Source organism: Polypterus senegalus, chromosome 5 (assembly GCF_016835505.1).
Source record: "Polypterus senegalus isolate Bchr_013 chromosome 5, ASM1683550v1, whole genome shotgun sequence".
In the NCBI taxonomy this organism is placed as follows: Eukaryota; Metazoa; Chordata; class Cladistia; order Polypteriformes; family Polypteridae; genus Polypterus; species Polypterus senegalus.
The window spans coordinates 199,768,260-199,783,131 of NC_053158.1; the positions used below are offsets into that span (position 1 = coordinate 199,768,260).

The following is a 14,872-nucleotide window of genomic DNA, read 5'->3' on the forward strand; positions in this document are numbered from 1 at the left end:
CAACATTTATTTCTATAGCACATTTTCATACAAACAGTAGCTCAAAGTGCTTTACATATTAAAGAATAAAAAAATGAAAGACACAAATATAAAACAAAATAAATCAACAATAATTAACATCGAATAAGAGTAAGGTTCAATGGCCAGGGGGGACAGAAAAAACAAAAGAACTCCAGACGGCTGGAGAAAAAATAAAATCTGTAGGGATTCCAGACCATGAGACCACCCAGTCCCCTCTGGGCATTCTACCTAACATAAATGAAACAGTCCTCTTTGTATTTAGGGTTCTCACGGAAGGGCTTGATGATGATGATGGTCACGTAGACTTTTGCCTTTTAATCCGTCCATCATTGTTGGAGCATCATGAAGCTTTGAGTAGGTGGTGGTGGCGCAGGCCACCACCACAAAGAAACCGGAAAAAGAAACAGAAAAGAGAGTAGGGGTCAGTACGGATTTTAGAGCCACCATGAATAGTTGTTATGATGAATTGAACATATAGAGTATCGGGATTAAGTTAAATTAAGATTAAATTGAAGTTATAGAAAAGCCATGTTAAAGTAATGTGTTTTCAGCAGTGTTTTAAAGTGCTCTACTGTATCAGCCTGATGAATTCCTATTGACAGGCTATTTCAGATTTTAGGTGCATAGCAGCAGAAGGCCGCCTCACCACTTCTTTTAAGTTTTATTCTTGGAATTCTAAGGAGACACTCATTTGAGGATCTGAGGTTACGATTTGAAATATAGGCTGTCAGACATTCTGATATATAAGATGGGGCGAGATTATTTAAGGCTTTATAAACCATAAGCAGAATTTTAAAGTCAATTCTGAATGACACAGGTAACCAGTGTAGTGACATTAAAACTGGAGAAATGTTTTCGGATTTTCTTTTCCTAGTTAGGATTCTAGCAGCTGCATTCTGCACTAGTTGCAAACGATTGATGTCTTTTTTGGGTAGTCCTGAGAAGAGTGTTTTGCAGTAATCTAGTCGACTGAAAACAAACGCGTGAACTAGCTGACAGAAGGGCTAGAATAACTCAGAGAACCACTTTCTACAACTGTAAGGAGCAGAAATCTCAGAATTCACCGCATGTCAAGCCATGAGGCGGATGGGCTACAAGAGCAGAGGACCATGTCAGGTTCTACACCAGTAAGCCAAAAACAGAAAGGTGAGGTTGAAGTGGAAACAGGCTTACCAAAACTGAGGAACTAATGAGGAACACAGATGGTAGGTTCTGAATTTGGTGCCAACAACATGAATCCATGCATCCAAACTATCTTGTGTCAACAGTCCAGGCTGGTGGTGGTGGTGGTGGTAGTGTAATGGTGTAAAAAATGTTTTGTTTTCTTGGCACAGTAATGCCAATCAATCATCACTTGAATGCCAAGATCTATTCGAGCATTGTTACTGACCATGGACATCCCTTTATGGCCACAGTTTACCCATCTAGTGAGCACAGACATGAACCCTTGACACATATTTCGAGGACGTCACAGGGGACTGGGGAGATTCCGAAGGATTGGAAGGTGGCAAATATCATCTCATTATATAAAAATGGTGACTGGGCAGATCCAAGCAACTATAGGCCAGTAGGTGTAAGGTGCACCACAGTAAAATTAATGGAAGGAATTACAGTATTAAGGATAAGATTGAGCAGCACGTAGCAAGGACAGGTGTTTAACTGAACAGTCAGCATATTTTACTGACATGCTGGAGTTCTACGAGGAAGCAACAAAAGTTTATGATGTATATATAGAGAAACGCCAAGCAAAATGTATATACAGTATACTGTATATATATATATATATATACTGTATATATATATACTGTATATATATATATATAATTAAGCGAGATTAGAATATGAATGGATGGAGAGATGGATATAGTAATATAGTATAGCAGTATTACAGTTTTTCTCAGTTGCTTTGGTGCATTTCTCACAACAGACTTAACATTTGCATAACAGCGAGTGCATTACTCAAAACACTTAGTGCAAATGGCAAAACATCATGGATGACCAGCAAAAGCAGGTAACCTCTTCAAAATCCTTAATCCATGCCTCAAAAGCAAGTATTTACATCGCTGAATATGTCAGTGCCATCAAAATGCCAAGTCCATGAATCATCGTCCACGGACATGGCAGCCAAAATGTAAAGTCATGTTATCAATATAAAATTGGCACAATCTAAACATTTTCTGATGCACAAAACATCTGAATGACAAGGGCAAGAAATATAAAAATACAAAACACCGATTGCGGGAGACTGATTCAAGAAGAATATTTTTTTGATTGCACAGGTACTGTATATGGTGACATACCATGCACTGCACTTGGAGTCTAGCAAAAAAATGCATTTCAATACTTTATGCATAACATATGAAATAAAGGAAAGAAAATTACAACATCGAAAACAATATATACATACTGAAACTCTAAATGCTCTCTACAATTGCTGCTTATCCTGTATATTGGGCCACATGTTCTCATCCACATCACAACGGATATCTTCCTTTGCAGTGCAGCGTGGAAAGAACCTCCTAGAATGTCTTATCCAGCCTCTGCAGGCATCTGCTGTTGTATCCCCACACGCAGCTTCCATGGAAGCAAGCAGTGTCATTTGTGTATGTGAGTTACGCTCATATACCTTCCACCTCCAAGCTGAGAAGAACTCTTCAATTGGGTTGAGGAATGGGGAATATGGAGGTAGGAATTCCATCAGCATCCTGGGGTTCTTGGCAAACCATTGTCTGATTAGGTTGGAGTGATGGAAACTCACATTATCACAAATGATCACATACTGTGGTACATTTTCTTGACCAATCTCCTCTTCGGGAATGAGATCCCTGTAGAGGGTGTTCAAGAAGGTCAGCAGATGTTGGGTGTTGTATGGCCCCCACAAGAGGAATATGAGTGTGGACCCCATTGTCCGAAATAGCCTCACACATAGTGATGTTCCCACCCTGCTGGCCTGGCCAAAAAAAGTTTTGTAGAAACCTATAAAATACACTTGACAGCCAATGATATCTTGTTGAAAACTTTTGACTGCAATGACATACACAATGAAAAAATGACAAGCTTGTCTGGAGTGTAACACTATGCAAAAGCGGGCTACACAATGCATTTTGATCATCATGACAAGCAACCGCTGATGCATGATATAGCTGAGCATTGCACATAAGCATCTGCCTGAGTGAACTAAAGCAATTGCAAAATGACGAAAACACCCAGAAATTGCTGTTATAATGTGCACAACTGACTAAAGGTTGTGGGAATTGAACGAGCAGTTTTGAGAACTGCAATTCTGTTGTGAGAAATGCACCAAAGCAATTGAGAAAAACTGTAATATAACGTTTCTTTTGAACAAAACAATGTCTTTCTTTTTGTCAGTTAAAAGTCAAACACGTCACAGTACCTTTCTGTTGTATTTCCAGTCAAAACTCACATCATAATTAGCAAATAAAATTCGTCTCCAGTGTTAAGGTGCCATTGGACGTAAACTCCACGAAACAGCAACTGTAACTTCGGCAGTCGGCACCGCCCCGTCTAACTCCAGTGCGCGCGCGGTAAGCAGCCTCGGGCCGCGCGACTGTGACGTCACTATTGTGATTGACGCCAAGAGAAGCAGCGCGTGCTTCGAGCACATGGAAGAAACAAACGGATGCACGCAATTCCTTTCCACTCGCAATGGGATTTTAAAAATTCTCTTTTCGAAAAAATGGAATATAGGTACTGTATATGGAAACCAGGGTACGGAGGTATAGGAAAAGGTAAGCCGTTTATGTTGATTTTCGTTTCTTTTATTTTATTTATTTATTTTCCAAGAAGTTGCGTACCCCAATGCAGGAGAGCAGGCTTCAGAGTGAGATTTTTTTTTAGATGTGGAACAATAGTTTGCCTCGCACGGTCGAATTTAAACTTCTTTTTTTAGGAGTATATGGTAATTTAATGTTGAGAACACTTTGTCCGTGTGAAAATGGCGCAGAATCGGTGTCTTAACACAATATAACGCAAGGAGCTGTTCGAGTTTGGTGCTGCTCTCCATATTCAGGGTTCATGCTTGCGAGGGAGCCTTGCGTGCATTTATTAATTTTTGGCCTTGGGTTTTTGATACCACCTACACTGCTAAGCGTTCACTTTTCTGATTCGTTTCGTATACGTTCTCCCAACCAGATAATTTTATTTTAAGTTTTCCGAGTATTTTTGTGCAGTTCTGGTGAATATTTTTGACTAATATTTGCCATATCCTCAATACTTAAACCCCATTGATTGTAGTTTTTTATGTAAAATAGCAAGGTGGTTATGATATTCCTGAATCTTAGCAGAAACTAACAACTGTCAACTTATTTATCTAAATCTTGTCAGGCGCAGGCGCAAACGTTTCTCTCTCTGTCTTGTCAATAGCAGAGGAAAAGGCAGATGTGGCCCTGAATTGTGACAGTGGCTGCAGATTTGTTTTGGAACGAGTGTCTTCATGTTGTTAATATACACATTTGCTCAAATTGACAAACACTGTTTTTGATGGCCAAGAAAAAGGCAAGCAGAATGACACCATTTATTGGCTAAATGAGCAGATTACAACATGCAAGCTTTCAAGGCAGCTAAGGCCCTTTCTTTAGGCAAGATAAAGAATCAATAAACAACGTTTCACAGATTCCACTGCCTAAAATCAACATATTTTTGACATTAGCTAGTTCTAATTTACAATTATTGGCAAATAAAAATGTATATAGCTAACTTGCCTGCTGAAGTGTTTGTATGCAGCTTCAGTAGTCTGTCTTAAGGTTAGTAGAGACCATTTTAAAAGTACACTGTGTCCGAAGTTCTAGATTAATAAACAACTACAGAAATGTAGCTTTCAAATAATCTGTGGTAATATTATTTTATGACCATAAAGTATGTGTTATTTTGAATTGAGGCTGTGTCTGTCTGTAATGAGGCCAATTTGTTGACAAACGTCTGGGGCTGTGTGTTACTTTTTATGCTTTGAACAAGTGACGTAAATGGTGCTCCGGCCAAACCACTTTAAAAAAATCCCCTAGAGTTGCACATATACTCACATATGGGGATGGATATTTGAGGAGTAAACCGCAAGACAAGGATTATCCATCCATCCATCCATTATCCAACCCGCTATATCCTAACTACAGGGTCACGGGTGTCTGCCGGAGCCAATCCCAGCCAACACTGGGCGGAAGGCAGGAAACAAACCCCGGGCAGGGCACCGCAGAAGAAAAGAATTATATTTTTATATTATGTACATTAAAGAATCATCAACATCAAATCAAGTTAATGATATACTGAACAATTACTATAAGTAAAGTTGAATAAATCAGACTCAGCAGCTGCATGAATAAAGAATAAGTGCCACTTCCGGTTAGCGGAAATAGCCCAAAAATTGATATAAATACTTTTTTTTTTATGCAAAATTTGGTTGAACCAAGTGAAAGGGTACTCGGGTTATTGTGTTTACATATGGGCACACAGACATCCATCCATCCATTTTCTAACCCGCTGAATCCGAATACAGGGTCACGGGGGTCTGCTGGAGCCAATCCCAGCCAACACAGGGTACAAGGCAGGAACCAATCCTGGGTAGGGTGCCATCCCACCGCAGGACACACACAAACACACCCACACACCAAGCACACACTAGGGCCAATTTAGAAACGCCAATCCACCTAACCTGCATGTCTTTGGATTGTGGGAGGAAACCGGAGCGCCTGGAGGAAACCCACACAGAAACATGCAAACTCCACGCAGGGAGGACCCGGGAAGCGAACCCGGGTCTCCTAACTGCGAGGCAGCAGCGCAACCACTGCGCCACCGACACACAGACATAATTACAAAAAATTGTATTTTAGGACCTGGGGAGGTCTAAAACGTTGCGATTCATTAAAATCTCGAAATGGAAGTTTTGGAGGTTTCCAATACTTTCCCTATACTTTGTATACGAGAAAGTAAAAAGTTCCTGTTAATTTTGTTAGTGCTTGTGTGCACCGTGTAGTGTCGCATCATCTTGCAGCAATGGATGGATGGAAACTTCGATATGTGGGAGTATTTCTGCATATATAGTAGCAGGCACTAACAAAATGATCTGCTGTTGGCACAGAGGTCAGAGTCCAAATAATCTGCCGTCTTCTTAAAACGTAAAATCAAAGCAGAAGGGAGGGGAAATCTATTACAGTGGCATCATGCAGTGGTATGAGCAGTGTTGGCAGCTGCCAGTCTTGAGCATTTGTGGTGGATCGGTTTGTTGAGTTTTGGTCAACCAATTGAAAAGTGAATTTCCATCTCGGGAGAACATAGGATGCAATCTTGACTTGTAGAGTCCACCTCTCAAAGATGTATGTTATCTGAGCAAGACGCAGGTCATAAAGTGGTGAAGAAAAGTTGGATTAAAAAAGTCTAGGAAGCTTTACTAGTGTGGGAGCTGGACTTTATCAGCAGTGTGAATGAGACACTCACTTACTAAAGAAAATGATTAGTTGATCCGTAATGACATTGATGAAGCTGTTATGTAACAGTGTATAATGTGTGTGGTCGTATATATTATGTAAATACACTCACCTAAAGGATTATTAGGAACACCTGTTCAATTTCTCATTAATGCAATTATCTAATCAACCAATCACATGGCAGTTGCTTCAATGCATTTAGGGGTGTGTTCCTGGTCAAGACAATCTCCTGAACTCCAAACTGAATGTCAGAATGGCAAAGAAAGGGGATTTAAGCAATTTTGAGCGTGACATGGTTGTTGGTGCCAGACGGGCCGGTCTGAGTATTTCACAATCTGCTCAGTTACTGGGATTTTCATGCACAACCATTTATAGGGTTTACAAAGAATGGTGTGAAAAGGGAAAAACATCCAGTATGCGGCAGTCCTGTGGGCGACAATGCCTTGTTGATGCTAGAGGTCAGAGGAGAATGAATGGGCCGACTGATTCAAGCTGATAGAAGAGCAACTTTGACTGAAATAACCACTCGTTACAACCGAGGTATGCAGCAAAGCATTTGTGAAGCCACAACACACACAACCTTGAGGTGGATGGGCTACAACAGCAGAAGACCCCACCGGGTACCACTCATCTCCACTACAAATAGGAAAAAGAGGCTACAATTTGCACAAGCTCACCAAAATTGGACAGTTGAAGACTGGAAAAATGTTGCCTGGTCTGATGAGTCTCGATTTCTGTTGAGACATTCAAATGGTAGAGTCAGAATTTGACATAAACAGAATGAGAACATGGATCCATCATGCCTTGTTACCACTGTGCAGGCTGGTGGTGGTGGTGTAATGGTGTGGGGATGTTTTCTTGGCACACTTTAGGCCCCTTAGTGCCAATTGGGCATCGCTTAAATGCCACGGGCTACCTGAGCATTGTTTCTGACCATGTCCATCCCTTCATGACCACCATGTACCCATCCTCTGGCTACTTCCAGCAGGATAATGCACCATGTCACAAAGCTCGAATCATTTCAAATTGGTTTCTTGAACATGACAATGAGTTCACTGTACTAAAATGGCCCCCACAGTCACCAGATCTCAACCCAATAGAGCATCTTTGGGATGTGGTGGAACAGGAGCTTCGTGCCCTGGATGTGCATCCCACAAATCTCCATCAACTGCAAGATGCTATCCTATCAATACGGGCCAACATTTCTAAAGAATGCTTTCAGCACCTTGTTGAATCAATGGCACGTACAATTAAGGCAGTTCTGAAGGCGAAAGGGGTCAAACACCGTATTAGTATGGTGGTCCTAATAATCCTTTAGGTGAGTGTATATGTGTGTGTGTGTGTGTTCATATATATATATATATATATATATATATATATATATATATATATATATATAATTTGACATCACGTGAGACAACATTTAAAACAAGTTCACAGACATCTAACCTAGCAGTTGTTGAAATGATTTTGGAAGACATGCTTCATGTGCTCCCAGCTCTTAAAACAACAACAAACAATAAGCAGAAGACGCAGCATGCCAGCAAATGATCTGACTACTACTCCTTAGCATGCGTTCAGCCAAACACCCCCAACCCAAAAAAAGCGAGCGGCACAGACGCAAAGTGGCAAAAGGACAAGCAAAATATGCAGCTTGCCAGCAGATGATACAACCGCTTCTCCTTAGCGTGCGTTCAGCTGCCCCCCCCTTCACAACACAAGCGGTGTTATACGTCCTGTGAGAAAGAGATTTAACCAGGCCCAGGGCCAGAAATAATGGTCAAGTATTATTTTTACAAAAGTTTTAAAGTAAAAGTGAAAATAATGCATATGCAACATTTCCCATGAAAATAACCATCTCTTTAAATTGTATATCCAGTAAACCAAACCTGGGGGTGGGTGAGTGAAGCCCCCTAGTGTGTGTGTGTGTAATATACTGGTAGTCCACAAGTTACGGGCATCGGACCTACAACTTACAAACGGGGCCGCAGCTGCGACGCATGCGCCTCAGTAACTGCCGCTCCGCCATCTTCGGCCTGGGGACGCTGCAAGCGTAGGCTGGAGGGGGGCGATTTCGCTGCTCGCGCAGTATAATGTCCCTTTGGGCGGCTCCTGCCGGCAAGCGGTGACTCATGGTCCATAGTCACCGGGCCCAGAGCTATTGCTCGTGTGCAGGACGGAGGCTTGATGGGGCGGTTCGCTGCCCGCCCACCATGCCACTGCAGCTACTGCTCCTGACTGGACACGGTGTGGATGGAGTGGAGGGGGGCGTTTCACTGCCCGCCCACCACACATGGCTGCCCCGTTCATTCTCTGGTGACCCGGTTGTGGCTAAACGGAGGCCATTGTGGGTGAACGGAGGGGCGGGGAGTAGCATTGTAGTGTGCCTTGGATGGCTGCCATTTGAATGGGGGTGGTGGTGGGCGATTCACTATCCGCCTTTGGCCGCACCATGTTCGTTCTCGGTGGGCGGACGCTGCAGGCAGCATACTGTAGTGGAGGTGACTGTGTGGTGGGCAGGTGGTGAACCGCCCCTTGCCGCTCCCATTCATTCTCAATAACAAGCATGCTTATACTGTTATGCACATAGCAGCAGAGACGCAAAGTAGCAAAAGGACCGCTTCTGTACAAGCTTTTAAGTGATTGATGCAAAGCGCGACAAGCACAACACACAGCTGGCCAGCAGCAGCAGCAAGACACCAGCTGAACCAATCGTATGAATAAATCCGTGATGTAGCGGGGCCGCAATAGCTGAACTGCGATATAGTGTGGGATCACTGTAAGGGCTCATTTATACTTCACGCTCAGAACGCGTATGCGCCCGCATCATGGCTGCCACGTGTTCCCAGCGTTCATTTCACGCGTCCTCTGAGGCAGGTCCTCAGAAATTAACGTGACGCGTGTGTGAGTTGCAGTACCAGCAAAAAGTCGGGGGGCGCAGTGTGCTAAAAGTCGGAACGTGACGTCAGAGTCTCTGTTTACTATCTACATGTGACAGCAAGCCTCTATGGAGATCCTTCGGGATCGATGCGCGACTTTGCTGTTTGATGAATGGCTCAAATACAGCGCTATACATTATGTTGCCGATGTGAAGTTGCAAAAAAAAATAGACGGCACAAAAGATGGTATGTGAGACTTTTAAAATGTATCGTGTCATTTATATACAGTATGTCTTTTTTACTTTTTAATTTTTGCAACTTAACAACAGCAACATAATGTATAGCGTTATATTTGAGCCACTGAGAAAAAAATAAAGGACACGGTGAAAACGTGTACTTTGTGATTAAAGTGGAAATTTCGGCTTTAATCTCGAAATTTCTACTTTAACCTCGTAGTCTACTTTATCATTAAAGCAGACGGTCGTAAACATCCCAGTTTTTAATCGCTACGAGCTTCTTGGACCTGACAGCAGGTAAAGTAAAATAATAAAAAATAGACGGCACAAAAGATGGTATATGAGACTTTTAAAATGTATCGTGTCATTACGATCGGGAATATGCAACGCTTGAATATAAAAGCACCACGAATGCATCTGTATGTCGGCATTTTGCTTCAGCAGCGGAAAGCAGCTAAAGATCGCCAAACAGAACAAATTAAATGTGTGATATTCCAACTCTCTGCACATTTAGAATCTTTAGATTTATACTTGATATCACTTTCATGATGAAATGCATTAAAATGTGTATGTTACATTTTACATATAATTTCATTTAAATAATGAATACTGTTAATAAATACACACATGGGGGAATAATTACACACATGGGGGTGTCACGGTGGCGGAGCGATAGCACTGCTGTCTCGCAGGGAGTTATGTTGCTGGTATTCCACACTGTGCTCCGGTTTCCTTCCAAAGATATGCAGATTTGGGGATTTTGTGCCGCTAAAATGACGCTAGTGTATGCGAGTGCTTGTATTCACTTTGCGATGAGCTGAGGCCTCGTCAAGGGACTGTTTCTCACTCGTGCCCAATGCTTCCTGGAATGGACACATACATCCCTGGATTTAATCAATAAACATCCTTTTCAGAGATATTGCGGTAAGGTGTTATCGGAATTTAATAGGTGTTCTAGGCAATTCACAAAACAGAGAAGCCGAACATGTTCTCACCACGATAATATCTTGCACTGCCACCTGGTAGATTCCTCCAAATTTACGTAAAGAACGCGAGCAAGTATAAACAATACAACGCTTGCGTAGCGGGAGCGTCCGCTGCAGCATGCGTCGCGTCGCGTGAAGTATAACTCCGGCCTAATGATCATTCCAAATTGGCCTTTTGCGAGTTAGCAGATATGAGTATGTGGGACCTGCTTTAGACTGGTGTCTTAGTAAAGTTCTATCTATCCGTCAATCTGCCTAGAGCAGCTTTTCTTCTGGGATAGGCTTCCACACTTGTCCCTAAATTGGATTATGCAGTTTTGAGATTATTTTTGTTTTGTGGGATTGACATTTTAATGTTCTTTAATCGCATAGATGCATTTAGAAATAAGAAAAATACTAATCTTATATATAAATGTCTACATGTGGAAGTAAAGTGTGTGTGTGTTTGTGTCTGTTTGTCCGGCCCAGAAGTGCAAGGCTACAGCATGAAGCTCAAAGAAAGCCACTCTGTCACCAAAGTAAACCGCCAAGAAAAGAGCGAAACCTAGTTAGCCACTAATACACAAGCAAGATGAGCACATCGGCAAAACGGTATACCTTTTAGTTCTTCTCCCGCTGCTAATACACAAGCTAGGCGAGCATATCGGAAAAAGAAAACTCTGAAGAAAGAGATGCTCGCTTAGCTGCTAATACACAAGCGAGGCAACCATGTCAGCAAAACGAAACCTACTAGGAGAGAGATGCCCAGAGTAGTTCCTTTCAGTTACCTGACATCTCTACATTTCAGTTATTTTTTCTGATGATTTCAATAGTTTCTAGGACCCTGTGCTTTTTACAGCACGGGCTTACACAGCTAGTATTTTATAACAGGATGTTTTTGAGAGTGTAGGGTGTCCTTGTGTTTAGCTGCCACGAAATGAAACAGTACTAATGATCTTGGCCAGGGGTCCTCGGTCACGGTCCTGGAGGGCCACAGTGGCTGCAGGTTTTTGCTCCAACCCAGTTGCTTAATAAAAAGCACATATTGCTCAAGTAACACTTCTGCTTCACTTTAGTTGTCTTGCTCATTAAGATTTTGAATCCTTATTTCTTATTTGAGTCTTAAACAGCTGTATTATTGGTTTTTAATTTTTCCTAATTAGCAGTAACATGCAAATGACAAAAGACCAGCATTTCTCCATTTATCTTGTTACCTTTTTCACCTGTTTATTCATCATGCACTATTGGGTTTAATTAAATACTTGGAAGGAAAGTGAAGAGAAAAAGGTGAAGGACTGAGAATTACTCATCCATTTTAGCCTTCAAATTATTTGGATGATATCCTTAGAAAGGGGAAGAAAAGCCAGGATATGAGAATTACCTGACGTAGCAGAGTTAAAGCACTAACAAGCCATCCATCCATCCATCCATCCATCCATTTTCTAACCCGCTGAATCCGAATAGGGTCACGGGGGTCTGCTGGAGCCAATCCCAGCCAACACAGGGCACAAGGCAGGAACCAATCCTGGGCAGGTTGCCAACCCACCGCAGGACACACACAAACACACCCACACACCAAGCACACACTAGGGCCAATTTAGAATCGCCAATCCACCTAACCGGCATGTCTTTGGATTGTGGGAGGAAACCGGAGCGCCCGGAGGAAATCCACGCAGACACGGGGAGAACATGCAAACTCCACGCAGGGAGGACCCGGGAAGCGAACCCGGGTCTCCTAACTGCGAGGCAGCAACGCTAACACTGCGCCACCGTGCTGCCCTGCACTAACAAGCCATGAAATTAAATTATTGGCAAGGATTGGTTCCTAATTAAGCAACCGGGTTGAGGACCCCTGATCTAGGCTGTCGACTTCAGTTTCAAACTTTCCCTATCATCTGGTTTTCCCTACCCTTCGTGTTATTTTTTAAAGCACTATGTGTTCCGAAAGTCTCAACAATTAAGACGTCTTTCAAGCACTTTTATAAAATTATGAAAACCCAATCCTTTCTCTCCTCATCTGATACAGAAATGCTTTGTCACACCTTCATCGCCTTGTAACTGCGTTACTCCAACTCGCGTTCCGATGGTTTCACTGCTACAAGTATCAATATATACATAATATGTATGTGTGTGTATAATTTATGTACCGTATGTAATGAGTACATCACAGTCACTCTTCTGCTATCCTGCTTTTCTTCACAGTGTGTTATTATATTAAAAATAGTCCAACTGACTTACAAAGCTGCTACATTTATCAAACCAGGTTTCTTGTTTCTTTGTGCCTAAATTGTACCAACCAGCTAGACAACTGAGATTTTTTGAGGACAACCTTTTGGTTTTTACATAAATCGTAAAACAAAGAATATATATTGTGATGACTTATGGAGAAAGGATGCATGTCAAATCATTTTATTGATGAACCCAATGCCTTTATTGCTGATAGGTTAAGTTAAGTTAGGAGCACACACTGATACAGCGCATTGCCGCCCCCACCACATGACAAACCAACCCAGAATCCATATTAGGACCTGAGTGCAGCCATGCAATGGGTGACACCTCAGAACCACACTAGTTCAGATTGAATGGAACAATGTGACGTTTTTTTATGGTGGCTGGAGTACCAATTCTGCCACCAACCCCCAGACTTTTCTGATACAGAGAAATTAATTCATACATACAGTATGTAGATGCCTGCTTTAGAAATTATCTTAACTAACCTGAACTCTAGTCACATTAAATGCAAAAAAATGCTTGTACTGTAAAGGCAAGAGGCTCTATAATATACATAAACTTAATTGCAGATATACTTGTCACAACCACTTCACTATGCACTTCTATTTAAGGAAATACATGCAAAGTGTAATACATACCTTCTCAAAGACTGTTTAAGCAGCTCTTAGTGAAAACTATGCCACAGCTTTGTTCTCCCACTTTCTGGAACTCTCTCCTTTGGTCTGTTTGTGAAGCACCATTAGTGGAATCATTCATATATTTTTTTTAAAATGACATCACATTTCTGGAATGATCTGTTTTACCTGGCTATGTCTTCTGTACTGAGATCCTTATTTAACAACTTTATTTATGATTTTTGACTATTTTTATAAAGTATTTTCTGTTTAGTTCATTTAACTTATTCACAATTAAATTAGTTTAAACTAATTTTGAATAATATTGAAACTTCTTGTATTTTCTGTTTCCACTTTAAAATGTGTACTTGTTTGATTTAAACTGCTTGTTTTTAAGCAGTGTAGAACAGTGATTTCAGCAGTATTTTAACCATTTCATGCACTTACTAATAAACTCTCAAAAAATCTGAACTAATTGGCCATTTCTGCATCATGAAGTCAAAAACCAACTTCCATATCATTGAAAGTTTTTATGTCCCAAAGGAATGTCTATTGACAATAAGTTAAATTCAAAAAGCCAAACTTCCTTTTCAATAATTACAATTACTATGGGATAGTAGTTCCAAGATAGCAGTTGGAGGCGATCCGTCCTGAATGTGTGTAGTATCCTCTCTGCAGGCTCAGCCCAGTAGTCTTCCTGTTGAAAAGAACTGTCAAAATCCTCAGTAAATGGATACCATCACAACTGCTCCCTTTTGATGTGGACCTGTATCTGCTTTATATAGTTCCTTTTTAAATTGTTAATGTGCTGAGCCTGTTGTTTGAGAATAAGCCCATAAACCCTGTGGACGAGCCTCACGTACATACAGGTTTATTCTTTGAATTACTTTCTAATGCACAGAATAGGGGATTTGGCATCAGCATCACAAGTTGGTCAATCATGCAGCCGCCTTTTCCCTCAGTCATGAACAGGTCTCTAGGGTGTTTTCATTGTGCCTGTTGGGGCAGACAATTCATCTTGTATGCAGAGAGCAAGCAACTCTTCTCTATAAGAAAACTACATCCTAGAAAGTAGTTAGACGAAGCCATAACAACTCAAGTAAAACTCTGGCCAACACCTATTCTAACACATATTTCAAGTGTACTGGTCCCAGGCAGGAGGAGCTTCACCATGCTTATACCTTCCCTTATCCCCTAGTAGGTCAGCCCAGTTAAAGGTAATAATTATAACCAGCCCTCCCTAACGTAAATCTTATTTATTCTGGCCCATACCATTAGCATTAAGTTCTCAGCACAAAGATTCATCAAGCACATAATGGCACGATTTAAAGGAAATTCCTGTAAAGGTGAGAAAAAAGGTGCATGTAAACTTGTAAGGGCAGCAGAGCTGTTTTAAAGACTCTTAGAAACCAGCAGACCATGGTGAGGGCCATACTGTAATTTCCAAATGGGAAACATTTGGAAAAGTAGTGGATCTTTCCAGGAATT

At 41.5% G+C, this 14,872-nt stretch overlaps 1 long non-coding RNA gene across 3 annotated transcripts in view; it reads left to right on the top strand.

The window, feature by feature from the left end:
* Positions 1-3,593: 3,593 nt before the first annotated feature.
* The window catches only part of LOC120529803, a 104,534-nt gene continuing 93,255 nt past the window's right edge, over positions 3,594-14,872 (top strand). The window contains exon 1 of one of the 3 annotated variants that reach the window (XR_005633808.1): positions 3,594-3,770. This is a non-coding gene — a long non-coding RNA (uncharacterized LOC120529803). The remainder of the gene's footprint in view (positions 3,771-14,872) is intronic. The other 2 variants (XR_005633807.1, XR_005633806.1) reach the window with 2 other exon arrangements.